The sequence below is a fragment of the Rhopalosiphum maidis genome, chromosome 4, assembly GCF_003676215.2.
Source record: "Rhopalosiphum maidis isolate BTI-1 chromosome 4, ASM367621v3, whole genome shotgun sequence".
NCBI classification, from domain to species: Eukaryota; Metazoa; Arthropoda; class Insecta; order Hemiptera; family Aphididae; genus Rhopalosiphum; species Rhopalosiphum maidis.
Window position 1 is genome coordinate 20,331,487 of NC_040880.1, and position 15,526 is coordinate 20,347,012.

At 32.2% G+C, this 15,526-nt stretch overlaps 1 protein-coding gene across 1 annotated transcript in view; it reads right to left on the minus strand.

The window, feature by feature from the left end:
• Nucleotides 1–794, minus strand: part of LOC113549167 (BMP-binding endothelial regulator protein) — a 68,127-nt gene extending 67,333 nt beyond the window's left edge. The window contains exon 1 of the mRNA XM_026950348.1: nucleotides 595–794. The gene's annotated coding sequence lies outside the window, so the exon portion shown is untranslated. The remainder of the gene's footprint in view (nucleotides 1–594) is intronic.
• Between the last annotated feature and the right edge of the window lie 14,732 nt (nucleotides 795–15,526).

Genomic DNA, 15,526 nt, shown 5'->3' on the forward strand with positions numbered 1-15,526 from the left:
GGAGTGTTAAAAGAAATATTACTTTTTTTTTGTACGTTTAATGTACTTAGATTTAATATAAAATGTTTTAGACATAAAGTGATGCATTTTTTACCACGTCTTAAAAAACTTATGGATATAATTTCTTTTTGATTATTTTAATTTTTCAGTTGTAAATAAACGTCTATACGTTTATCACCTTAATATAATTATAACACGATTATTTTGTACTGTACAATACGTATTATGACTATATGATTATAATTGTCGGGTTTTCTGAAAGATTAACGATTGTATTATCGCGATATAATTTGATATAATAATATTATATAGGAACACACGTGGGTCTGATATCAAACGAGATTTCCCAAGTCTATCTATGTTTAATTTTCTAAACTTTCGGAAGAAGCGATTTCCCTTCATTATTAGTTTTATTTATTAAGTAAAAAAAAAAAAAAAAAAATATCGTGATATTTATTTTTATGTCGTTATAGTATAAATCGACTGAAATATTTTATCATGCATAACTTAACGAGTACAAGAACACGTATTTACGTATAACTAAAAAATAATAATAATGATAATAATACATGATGAATAAAAGTCAAATCTTACCTTGAACGGATTGTTGTGAAATTCTGGATAAAGAATATTTTAATATATTGATGGAGTTCAAACAAATATTTATGATTAAAACACACTTTATTAGGTTTACATAAAATCGTAAGAAAACGGATGAATAAATTAACAAAACACTGACAAAAAATATTTTCACGTAAAAAAAAATTGTTTTATTAAAAATTGTCTTTTACAAAAAAAAAAAAAAAAGAATAATAATAGTCACTTATATAAATAATATTTGAATATAATAATTATATCGCTAGAGGCTTGTGATTAAAAAAAATAAATATATGTATAATTGTCACACTGTTAAAAAAAAAAATTAGTAATTAGGAAAAAATAACGACAATAATAATTGAATTTTTTCCGTAGAAGTACACGGTGATCGCAATGTGACGATAAGTCGGGTATGATAATTTTTATAATATTATTATGATGTAGGTACAACCGTCGGACGTATCGCAAAATAAAACATTATATTATATCATCATAAATCGTACCGCGCGGGCGACGGACGGACAATTTTTGATCCGGTGTCGGGTTTTTGGAAAAAAAATTTTGAAAATTGTTTTCACCTCGAAATTCGGTGTTTTACGCGTTCGGGGCGCTGTTCGCGCGGGACGGACGCGTCGTGTCGCCGTTCAAGTCACACTGTAACGAATTCGCCGGCGATACGATATAATAATATTAAATTTCGCGCGATAACACGACGACGACGATGGCGATAATATCGCGATTATGGTGCAATGTGTTCGCTTGTGTGTGTGCGCGCGCCACGCTGTACACGACGCTACTACCACCTATGCGGCCACCGCGCCCGGCTGGCCAGCCAGTGGGTCGTACCGGCGCCCGATCGCACACGTGCAATCGGCACCAGGCGCGTGCGCGTCTTCTGGCCGCCGCCGCCGTCGGTACGCGCGTTTTTCTCCGGTCTGCCGACCTCCACGCCGGTTTTTTAATCTCACAGTCCGCCCGATTTCCGCTCGCTTTTCACCGGTTCCGCGTCCCCAAACCAGTCCGAAACACTTTCCGCGGCGGGGAGGACGCGTTATACATTACAGATATACATGTATGGCTATCAACGAAGAGTTAATGAAAATAATTAAGTTAAAAGTGAACGCAACACTGCTTATTGGAGTTTGAAGTTAATCGTTTGGCAAATAATAAATTTAACTCGTTAATTTTAAAGTTAATAGGTGGTCAAAAAAGTATTAAGTCAACTCGCCGTAAAAATAATCGATATACTTTTTTCCTAAAAAATTAGTGCATAGGTAAATTATCCGTTATACAATCTATTACAACTCCGTCAGCTTAATCGTGAAAACTTAATAAAATAAATACAAATACAAATATCTGTATACTCGTATCAATATTTCTTTAGCTAAAAAAAAAATTACTACAATTTTAAGAGAAAAAAAGTTCTGGGGGTGAGGAGGTGAAATGGTAATCCATCGTAAACACGTCACTATCACATTCCAGTATAATTATGATTATTACTGTTATCAGGTAGACATAACAACGTTAATACGAAAATACCATAATAGCATAAAGTCTATAATAGATACTTATAATCATAATGTATTTATTTATTTGAAAAAAATAGGTATACAATTATGGGCGCCACGTCTGAACGTCGTTTCCCGGTCCCAAATATTCTACACATCGCATTTATTTATTACGCTTATATTGAATCGAATGTACAGATTGTAAACATATATATATATGTTATTAAATATATATATATATATATATATATATATATATATATATATATATATGTCTATTGATGAATATAATATTATACACAATATAGAAAATATAATTTTATTGGCAACGATTTCAACAGACGGTCAATAAACCAATTATAATAATATGTTATTATATATCATTAAAATTGGTTATTTACACCGTAAATCCGGTATACATATCACGATTCTTTTCATAACCATTAAATAACCGTGGTACTACTCGTTACTTCGGAGTATGTACCTATACGGTACATGATATTCTATAGTTTCTAATATATAGGACCGGGTGGGTGTTAAAAATATATGAAAGTATAATTTGGGGGTTGGTTAATAAAGTAGTAGATACATACATTTACATTATCAGTCTCATCCGTAAAACTATCGTGGTGGGATGGAAATATGTGTAGTAATACGTACTATCTAAGTATATAATAGATGGTAATACATTCTTAAATTTACATTTATTCGTAGAATACTCAGTTTACTTAAGTTTGATCATAATTTTTGAAAATATCTTTTTAAACAAGTATAACATAGGTACGCACATAGACGTAATCAATATGTTGGTATAATATTAACTGGTAAAACTAGTCTACTAACGGTTTACTTTTCATTTAAAAATTGACATCATTATATTTATGCCATAATTTAATTGTATAATACTATAATATAGAATAACATTATGCAACATAACATTAGTTTAAAATTTGTTTTTTCATCGCCGTAAAAGTAATTCACTTGTTTTATGTGACTCAGTCGATTTATTGTAGTATAGTTAGACAAAAATTAGACTAGCACCAAACAACGTGCGTTACTGTCTAAACATCCGCATTCGATTCCAACGTCTCGTACCTATTATATATACCTATATTAAATACTTTACAAACTTACACAATAAACAATTTGATTTAATACGAATTTGAGTCAAATGCAATTTTATTGATGGTTTTAAATTTTCCTATGGAGTATAGATGATAATAAAAGCTTAAAATGAAGATAAAAAAACGATAACAACTTGAAAAGTTTTGTATTTAAAAAAAAATGGACCTATTAGTTTTTTTCTCAAAATAAGCTTATATATTGTATTGAAGTAACAATTATTGTTTTAATTAAAATATGGAACTGGTTAGTTGTGTTTAGAGAAAATCAATTAACTAAGTCGAAACTCTTCTGTATTATACTTTCTCGTTCTCTCCTAAACCATTCCACATTAGTCTATAGGTACATTCTTTCGTATATTTATTCTTATTATTATCATGAATTACTAAGTGTTTTTTCCTCAACATTGTGACATAGCAGTTATAACCAGACGGTTGTTATATAATGCTACTAATATAAGTTATCACTATCAATGGTTTTTAATTAACATTCAGTGTTTTGTCTTTAGTTTATAGGCACGTTCAAACAATACTAATTTGGCTCAAAAGTGGGTTTCCATTTTTACACATAATATGAATAAAATATTATGCGCATTACAGTGGTAAAACAATAAACGAGTAAACCATTAATCAATTATTATTTTTTAATTATAACCGCTATTGCTACAAAGGTATGTAAAGGTATAAAACCATAATGGGACAAAAAACGGATACATTCCAATCCGTAAATATAATAAGAACAGTTTTAAGATATTTTCAGGTAAGAAGGTTTACAGTAAAAGTATAAAACTCAATAGAAAGGGTAAATGTTGCATATTGTCACATTGCGTTCATTGTGTTACGTATACGTGTAGTATGTGCACGCTAAGTCCATTCTATTTGGAACGAGCCGTCGGAGATGTTCTCGTAATCGCAGACCAATGCAGTTTAAAACCAACAATTGAACGTTGCTATTATAATATTATATGTACCTATAATATGAATACTAAATTCTTTATACTCTTTATAATATAGTATGGGTATAATGTGTGTGTTTTTCTATGGACTCGTTACCGCGGCGGATTCATATAATGCATATATTGGATGCATTTTACGATCTCGTTTGAACCACGCACACCGTTTAAACGTAAAACGCATTGGCTTGTCTTTATAATGTAATTAATTATAAAAACCGTATTGGTTTGAAATATTTAATGCAAATGTATCATCATTGATATTCAAACAATACACACGATTTATTATATCATTATATACATTGCAGAACCAGCCGCGATGGCCGTCGTGATTCGTGGTACGAGTTTTATTTCCTTGGCAATCTCTCACCGTTCATAAACGATACGGATGAGACCGCAATTTCATAAGCTGTAACTCGTAATATATACAATAATTATATCCATATGAATGACTACATAATCTTGTTTTTTTTTTTTTTTTTTTTTTTTTAATAATCTTCACCTAAAAGTAGATATTTTTTTGATATATATTCGAATGTCCAGTGAAAGTTGTTTTTTTTTTTTTTTTGTAGAAGTAGGTATAATAATTGATATATGGACTATGAAATTTAACTATACAAGACGTATAGAACCTATTACGGTATACGTATATAGTAAATACACGAATTTGTGCAACATAAAAACTGCGACAACCGGCGGTTATCGAACGGTAGGTGGTTTCGTTTTAAACTCCAGCAGTATCCGGTCGAAGAGAATTTTTCGGTTCGATTTGTCCTCGGCAAAGAACGCTCTGACTGGGTTCAGGATCTAACCTGCACCAACCACGGTTCAAGTAGAGATTGGTATCCTTTATCTACTCCTTTCTGCCGGAGCCGGTCGTACATGAAATCATTTTCATTGGTCGATTAACGATCTTGATATAAATGCGTGCTACACACACTTACACACAAAGACATACACACATATTTAATGTATATATATACTATATACAATACTATATATATACGACATATATGTGTATATAATATACATGTATTTACATACAACCTTCGGCCATTTTATGTGAACGTGTATACTGTATACAATTATAAATTATATACGTATATATATAATATTATACGCTTGTATGGTGCTCGCGAGTCATATTTACCTTTAACGCAAATCAACGCAAATCGAGGAACCTGTGCAGTACATACACATATTATACGTTATATTATATCTATAATTTATAATAATACGTAAGTTGACATTATTGATTTTGACTCAACAGTTTGACGCTGATAAACGGCCACCGCCTCCGCCGCTCGTCCTGGGTATTTATACAATATAGTAAATAAGCGATCCCTCAAGGACATCCTGTGATCTAACCGATTGTCGTTTAATGTATATCATTAATTCGCACGAGTTATTATTTCGAAAAAATTTTCCCATGGTAACTAAAAAAAAAAATATATAACTCATCAAACTATCGTTTATGTGTTAATATATATAAGTATATTATAAATAATATAATAATATAATAATAACGTTGGCCCCGCTATATAATATCAACCATTACTAATAGCTACCTTGGCAGACCAATTTCTAGTCGCCTCCAAGACCGGATTAGGTAATTTTCAATGCATTTTTGATATGTTCGTGTCTAATCCAACAGTATTCGTCTCGTATACTCTTTCGATAGATATACGATATGTCTAGTCACCTAGTCATTCTATGTACGTTTTCTTACATTTTATTGAAAATACGAAGATTGTATAATATAATGTATTTTATACATATCGCACATATATATAAATACATATTATAATGTTATAACATACAATATACCGAAACCGTTTATAAGTTCAAAAATAAATTTTTAACTGATAATATTACTCAGGCATACTTTAAAATAGTCGTTTTAGTATTAATGAAATTATATAATATATATATTCTAATAATTTATTATTGATAATGGAAACACATATTTTATATGCTCGTGGTTTTTTTTTTTTCATCGAATAATTTTTCATTTAAAAGTTGGCAAAATAACACAAGACTGTAGACGTACGCGTGTCAACAGCCGCACTATATTATATAAATAAACCGAGAACATACAGCAATCGGGAGGCTATAAAACAGATAAATATTGTTAATTTTAAATTAAATTTTACTTTATCTCCTATGTCTATTTTAAAATATAATATTAAATACTACAGTTTAATGAAACCACTCCTCTCCGACTTTTTGCATTCATTGAATTAACTGTTGCTAAATTGATATTTGGTGTATATAGTGTATACATTATGTACTGTACATTATTGTAAGTATATCAATATATCATTATATTATTATACTAAAGTGTAATAAATACTCTACTCGGACGATAGAAATATATTATTTTATAATAGACACGTTATAAGAAATAGATTTGTACTGTGTTTTTGAATAGGTACACACGACAAAATAACACAACTACGTAAATCAATTTAAGACATTTATAGTATTAAAATTATCGTTTTAATAATAGTTAAAAAAAAATAGTCACTTATTAAAAAAAAGATGTATTTTCAAGCATTTAACTTTAATAAAACTGTGTTTTATGTGTTTTATTGTATTTTAATAAAAAGCGTTCATTATAAATATTACTATATATATGCACTACACCGGCATAAAAATGGCATATTTTTTTTTCTAACCATTTTATTAAACCATTTTGGCATTTAATCAAATTTGTTATTTGGAATATAATTAATGATGTTTTATTTCGTTTTGCAATAAAATGTCATAAAAATGCAGTTTTATCTATAACTTGTCAATGAATTATGAGACCTACTTAAATCTATCCAACATAATATTAATACCACTGCAATGAACATTAGCAAACTTTCTAGTGTTTTAAGTTTTTTATATTTAAATAATTACATATCCATAATATAATGTAGTAAGCAAGCGATTATTTTAATCCCGCTGCTATATCAGCTCGTTTAAATAAAATGTAGGAATCACTATCAAATAGCCGAAAACTCCCACAATACTTAACACTGATTAATGTAATCATACTTTAAGCTTTAATTACTTAATTACCTAATTCAGTAAAATTTAGAATAGGTCATAGTATAATATACAGTCAAAATATAATCATCATACTTATTATTATACCAAACCTTTATTCATTTTTCGAAAGCAATCGATTTTATGCGTATTGTACAGTAGGTATTAAAATATGGTAATAATAAATAAATAAATGTAAAGCGATTGCAGATTAAGAATTAATTTAGCAAGTTCCTTTGTCTAACTCGCATATAGGGTCCATCCATTGACTAGACGACTTTATAAACATAACTTATACAATATACATTTTATTTTTTTTAATATAAGTATTCTTATATTTTATTTAGTCAGGTCGACGCTATATACGGAGTATTATAATACCTGACTGATTGCAGAGTTGACTTAAATAACCACGTTTAAAATATTTATAAAGTTATGAGATCGCACTTAAATGCATAGAAAGTGTATAATTAACTGATATAATAGCACAGATGTTGTAGAATAATTTGTTTTCCGTATAATTCTCAATCACAATGTAAGTAAAAGGTAAGGGCTGAATAGTACATAATATATTATTATAGTATAATAACGACGCTTAAAAAGAACCCCGGATTTGAGAAACCTACTGCGATGAAATAAAAAAAATCGGTTAATAATATAATCATTATTTGATCGATATTGTATGTATCATTAGAATATAATACGAGAGTTTAATAAATATATGATATATTATAATGTATTTCACGCAGATGAAATTATTATCGATATTATATTTATATATACGTACAAAGTTTTGTATCAACGTGTTTGTCCTTGTTGATAACATTTTTTTCTAATTAATATTTTGGAGACTTGATTTTTGAAAATTATTGCTCTATAAAAAAATTGGAGGTCACAAACAGTTACTGTCTTAATTTATACAAAATATACTCTATGATCAATCTAAATAAAAAAATGAAAAAATTTAAATTATCGGTTATGCATAAAAAAAAGTTGTTTGTAAGTTGTAGTGTATAGGCAGGAAGAGGTAGGTCTTGACACTCTTGACAGGTGCGTAGTGTTCGTACATGGACAAATACAATAATATAATATCAATCTTATGATTATGATATTACAATCGTACAGCCGAATAAAGCGATATGCCACCTAAACAGTCGTACATCACGTAGCCATAGTTTTTCGAGGTTTTAAAGTGAGGAGTGCGAGTAGACGAAAATAGCGACTTCCACAATAACATCACACCCCGGCGTGTTATGAGACGCGCTTAAGGTCGTGTTAATTATTATATCGACTCGATGACTACCACGTGTTGTAGCGCACGTGTACGCGCTCGCGTGTGTATATAAAGCGTTATGTTATACATGTATTTGTACACAGTAAAACGACGACAACCATAATGATGCGCGCAATACACACTGCTTTACGATAAAACTGCATAAAATAACGGAAAAAGAGTAAAAAGTAAAACCGTATGTATATCTATAAATACGAAATGCCGTTTTTATTGTGTACGGATGTGTTTGCGTGATATCTCGGAATGGCACGCCGTTGCGGGTTCCGGACTGGTCGCAATGTAGGTAAAAAAAAAAAGGAAAAAGGAAAAAAACGACCACAATAGTAGGTAATAAGTACCTCTATGCGTTGTGTATAAAATCGTATATCTAATAAAAAAAAAAACGCAAGCAGACTTATACGTACCCACTGCTTGTGGTGCCTATTGCAGAAGCAGCAGCGGAATGTATTATTGCCATTATATTATTACCGTGTGCAAAACCTTCCTGCCAGTAGTCTTGTCACCTACATAATAACAACAATATCGACGACGACGACGACAACAACAACAATAACAACATAACATAATATAATATAATGCGTCTGCGTCCGTGGACCCATACGGGTCGCGTTGGTGAATGACGTGCGGTGGCGCCCGACCGAACTTATCCGGACACCGATTTCATACACGCGCGCCGGCCGTGTGAAAACACGGCGGCGGCGGTGGCGTCGGCTGCGATCGTATAAGGTACATGCACGCACAGCGTCACCGACACGCGGGCCGCTGCGCGCCACCCCGCACAGGTACCTATAGCGCACGCACGACGACGACGACGATCGCAGTGCATGAAATGTGTGGCGTCAACGGCGCGCTGAAAAAAAAACCGTACAATGCGTATTGCAGCAGAATCCGTATTGTGTGTACCGTATTATATTATGTCGCGCGCGCGCGCACCTACAACTGTCTGTGTCGTTATTGTGCCTGTGCATTATACACGCCAGTTCAGTCGTCGTCTCATCGCCGCGTCAACGCAAACCTTAATTTCGGTCGGTGTCCCCGTCATCTCGGAGTCGTTTTATACGCGCGCCGTCGGTTACGTGCCGGACAGGGCTCTCTGGTATCCGACGAGACGACCGTACACACCGTACGTATCGAAGTAAACGTGCGGACTACCCGCACGAGAACACATACACTTGTGCGCCGTGCTCTATACATCATTATGCGCGACACGGGGTACGGTATATTGTACAACCAAAAATATATGTTGATGTTTTGATAGCCGCCTTGTACCCATCAAAACGCCTGAACGTTTAAACATGATTTACATATACCATCATACGGTATAGGTGCGATAAATCGTAATCTGCGCGGACATAATAATCACTGGAGCGTTATTATAGCATTGCATTATAATCGTCTTTGTACAGGCTTGGATTTCATGTACGAATTAAAAATTCACTGGCTACAATATTATGTAAACGATTTTTTTTTTTTTTATTCGGAATCATTAAACATTTATCGTTTATAATGTGATGTTGTAATATAAGACAATGTTCTTATTTGTTTTATCTCTATATTCTGGAATAAACTCGGTTTTGTTTAGCAACACCGGACAAAATAAAGGCTCCTGGCTCATAAATTCAACTTAAAGTATTTCAAAACACACCTACCTACTAGGGTGATTGAGATTTGTGAATGCGCAAGCCCCTTAAAAATGTACAATATAGTACCTACATCCCTACTATTATATATTATCAATTTATATATAAGAGTACTACTACTCTAACAACTGAAATTATTCATATTAAAACATCCTCTGTGAAACATCACTCAACAATCAACGTCATTATATCAACCGACGATATTGTTATTCGATGATAAGTAGTGGCATTGAAATGGATTTTTTCACATTTTTGGTTGTAAAATCACGTTAATTCACATTTAAAAAAATGCCGACATTATAATTTTCTATATCCTATATTTTTTGGTGAAATACAGTCAAAACGATAATGAGTAAGGTTTAAAAATTAATTTTGATTGACTTGACGGCAAATTCAAATCGGTTTTTTTTTAATATTTGTCGTAATTTTGATAAATAACTCGTCCCAATATATTTAACAACTGTGATAGACTATTCTAATTTCTAAGACTACCGCAAATAACCGCTTTCAACTCCTTCAATGAAATATATTTTATAGGTCGAAACGGCGTCGACGTTTAGTTCCTAGAAAATATTATAGCGTATACAGACAAAAACTCACGCATTATATGTTATGATCTCTAACAACAACATAAATTATTTCAGAAATACAACGCAAGAACTCTGGAAACATCCATATGATAAAATAAGAGTCGATTTATAGGTGTGGCGAAATGCACCGAGTGAATTCTGCAGTAGCCTGTACAAATCTAAAACGAAACATTATAACACTATATATATATATATACTCATCCGAGTATAACGTCATATAGTCGTAATAATATCATATATTTTCGCAGGTTCCCTATCGCAGGCCAAACATAATACGTAATGTCTATAATATCATGAAATATGGTAAAAGAGACGCTCGGGAGAAAATATTTTTATTCTTTCAGATAACATTTGTATATACCTATATATGATGTATAACATACGGGAAACTGACGATTTAGGAAGGAAGACACACACACACACACACACACATAAACGACACATTATCTCGGCGTGAAGGTCTCTCGTCGACGCGGCGGCGGTGGCGGCGTCAGTGGCTACCTGTGCGATCTTCTTCTGAACACACACACACACACACATAATCTATAGTATTATTATTATTATTATTATTATTATTATATATACCGTGGAGCGCTGGCGACTGCCGAGTAATAAGAGTGAGAGAGACAGAGTGAGAGTGAGGCACGTGAAGAATGCAGTTTGTTGTAAATCACGAACGCGCGCGGGGGCTCCGCGCCGGCCCAATCCTGTTGGCGCCATCGGCGGGCCGCCGCCGGTCTACGTTCCTCCGGTTGTACGGTCACAGCCGCCGCCGCTGGCGTACGCACACACAGAGAAAACGCACACGCGCGCCGATGACATTTTTTCGGAAATAACCGTCACAAACGCGACGCATAATATCCATCGTCATCGTGGTAATTTTATTTTTTCAATAATTACTTACACGCCGCACGCGGTACAAATGGTTTTGAGTTTTTGATGATATCGTTGCGTAGGTACATGTCGTCGGTTATTAGGGCCGTAATAACACTCGTAGGTGGTCATCGCATGCATACACTATATACATCGTGTGATGTTTTTTTACCCTCATCGACCGGTAACGAAACGTTGGCTTTTCGGTCGGCAAACGCGCGTCGTACCTCTTTTACCCTGTGGGTAGAATAATTACGGGACGGTGGCATAATTATTATACTTCCGCGACGACGGTGATGATCTCACGAAACGTACACATAATTATATGTGGGTAGGCGTATACCGTAAATTTATGAATCGTGACGACTTCATAAATCGTGGTCGAATAAAATCGACAATATAGAAACTACAAAATAAAACGCTATTAGGTTAGACCATTCTGAGATCGGTACATTTTAATTTTTTTTACGTTGCTTTTTTTTTTTTTTTTTGCTAAGAGGGAATCTATGACATTTTCAATTTGTAGATGATTAATTAGTTGACAATTTTTAGTCGATCGGGTGAGAATTGTTTTCTCGTTTCTCTTTTTAAAGGGTTCGGTAAACATTTCTGACGATAGGAGTTTGGTCGTACCTCAAACCCCTTAACGATATTATAAAATGATGGCAACGGATAATACTATGGTGAGATGGACAGTTAATGCGCGTGTGTTAGGTAAATATTGTCATGTCGGGGACGGACGTCCGTATAGTGTTTGGGATAAAAAAAAAAAAAGCGCTCTCTTTTTATCAGTCACGAATCAATGCAATCGCTTATTGTCTCACGTACACAATTGAATTAATTACGTATATATGATTTGAATATAAAATACGTTTGCCTATATTAAAAGTGTATATTGTTTATATACTAAAATATCTCGTCGTCGTCACACGCGATCGGAATAAAAAAAAAAAAAAAAAAAAAATTGAATAAGCAAATAAATAAACGTTTGAAATCGAATAGCTAAGATGTAATATTTACCTATCTTTATAATTATATGGCACAGCGGTACAAGATAGGTTCCGTCATAACGCACGCACACACGCTTTTATATACATTAATGTAGTTAGTATAATGGTGTATACGATCGGAGAAGTATATGTTATGTTTGTTTAAAAAATTTAAGTACATTCGTCTTGCACAACAACGCCGTCAATAAAATTAATTTTTATGTCGTTCGACATTAACTTTTTTTTCTCCACGAAGTCGGCATGTATAAAAGCATAAAACTATAATGCCGCGGTCAATATATGTATATAGTTGAAGAGGTTTATAATATTATTTTATGAACCTCTAAAGTAATAACAGCTTAAACGTTCGAGATTGAAAATTAGGATAACAAGTATTTCGTATGTTTACTGCGTTTAGGTAATATTGTTGTAATAGTGGTTTTCACATTATTTAGTTGATTTTTAAATATAATTTTAATAATTTACTCGTATACAACGTTGATAATCGGATACGAAACATCGAATAGATTTACGCGTTTATCGTAAATATCTTCAAGACATATTATATTGTATTAAGAACCATATAATATAATATATACAAATGATATTTAAATGGGTGCCTATAATATAGCGATTGAGAAACGTTCAAATACGCTTATAAATTATAGTGATTATTTTATTTTTTTAAATGCACGTAAAGGATTGACTCGATTAAATGTCTTTTGGATTGATTATACTTCGATATTTTAATTCCATACAAGATAACCTTTCGGTCAAAAAAAAAATATATATATTTAAAAAATCGTTGTCAAATACATATGGATTTACGAATACTACGCCTAAATTTAAGCACTACAAATTAAAATTCATCTTTTCTGTCAACTCCTCTAAACCATTATTACTTTAATGTTAATGACTGATTTGTAATACTGCCATATTTCAGCGCTTACGAATTTCTCACAATAAAATCCTCAATCTACCAGTTTTATATTTATTAAAAACCGTAAACTTAACTTTCACCGATTCATGTTTAGTAAATAAAATTACAATGGACTGTTTTTTTACATATTATACTATACTATTCAACGGTGTGGCCAGGGGACTAAGGGAGCACTAGGCCCCCCTCTATTGGCCGTGTTTTTTTTTTTTTTTTGGCTATTTCAGCCTTATTTATTTTAGTATATTTGGTGGCTCTTATAGTTTCGTTACATTATTTAGTTGTGATTTTTATAAAAACGTATAATACAATATGATTATGTATAGGATTTCGTGATAAAATATCTCACAATTCCTAGAAGAATGCAGTTGGCAGATCAGGGATCATAATTATTATAATATATATATATATATATATACACTTTGATACTTCAAGTAAATTGTTTACTATCTACATAGGCAATGTGGGATGTAGCCCCCCATACGAATTTTGTGACTACACTACTGACACTATATTCTCTTTAATTAAAAAATAATTCTTGCCACAAATATTCTTCTTTTGCTGTTCGACATCAGTTATTGTATAATATCTCATATTTAATTTTTTTCCATCATAAAACACTGAATACTGCTATTTTATGTGTTAACAAAGGCTATGAATTTTATAAAATAACTTTTATATTAATTATGTGAAGTTAGTTTAACGAATAATGTATAAATTGTATACGCAATACACTAGTGCATAATAATATGATTATTAGTAAGTCATACTTCACATTAAATTTGATTTTATTAATTTGGCTTTTAATTTAATATTATCTGCTTTTCGATTATTTTGGGATTTTTAAAGTGTATTTGAATAAAACAAAAAAAATTCAAATAAAATAAAATATGCATAACAATTCCTTGGCAAGAAATGTTATTCTATAATGCTTATTGCCAGATACAAATTTACGCGTGCCTTTTTACCATATTATATTATTATAATAATTATGGTTTGCTGTACCTACATAAATCGAAATGGTGAAACAGCGAACCGCGTGGGGCGACTAACTGGTGAGGATGTCGTGTAAAATTCCGTCACATATATGCGTAAGTATTGTAAAGTGTACAAAATAAACTTATATTGTACTAAAATGATGTCGTAATGACAACTCCGCGTCAAATCGGTTCGTGTTGGCGAACAAAATTCGGGAATTTGCATATTATTTTCAGTTGAATTATATTATGGGTTTCGAAGAAAAATCGCCCCGTCAGAAACGATCAAATCTCCCGCCGTCAGTGAATATGTTCACGCATCGACGGCGGGGGACAGCGATGGTGAAGACCGCGACGGCAACTATCGGCGTGCGATAAATCGCATTATATTATACGCGTTTAAACGGAATATTGTTGTTATTATTATAGACATATCTGTCCGTAACGTAGCGTGCGACGTAGTGCGAATAATTTACAGAAACGATTATTTTAATATTATATATTATTATTATCACATTATCGGTTAAAATCGTTCAAGCAAGCCGCCGTGGCTGCCACAATAGTAAAGAGTTCATATTTTAAATTTTAAATAGCACCTCGTTCATTAGATCGACCGCGTGGCTATCCCCCACATACCGGCATCGATTGTCATCGGCCGGTGGTCGGCTGAGAGATTCTTGACTAAGCTGTTTTTAATCGAGGCTTGATGGACAAGGTTATAATGGTGGTAAGGTTAAAGGTAGGTATAATTTAATTACATTTTAGAATTGCAAAAAATGTCCGAAATGTACAAAAATATTATCTATACTATATAGATTCTATTGGAATCTTTTATTATTGCCGATTCGACATTATTAGAATAAAGTATAATGCGTTCATAACTAATTATTCATATATATATATATATATATATATATAATTTCATTTTTTAATATTGAAAATTTAAATTAATTTGATTTTCATACGAATTGTAATTTTTCTCTAAAATATATTAAGTAAGCCAAATTTATCTTA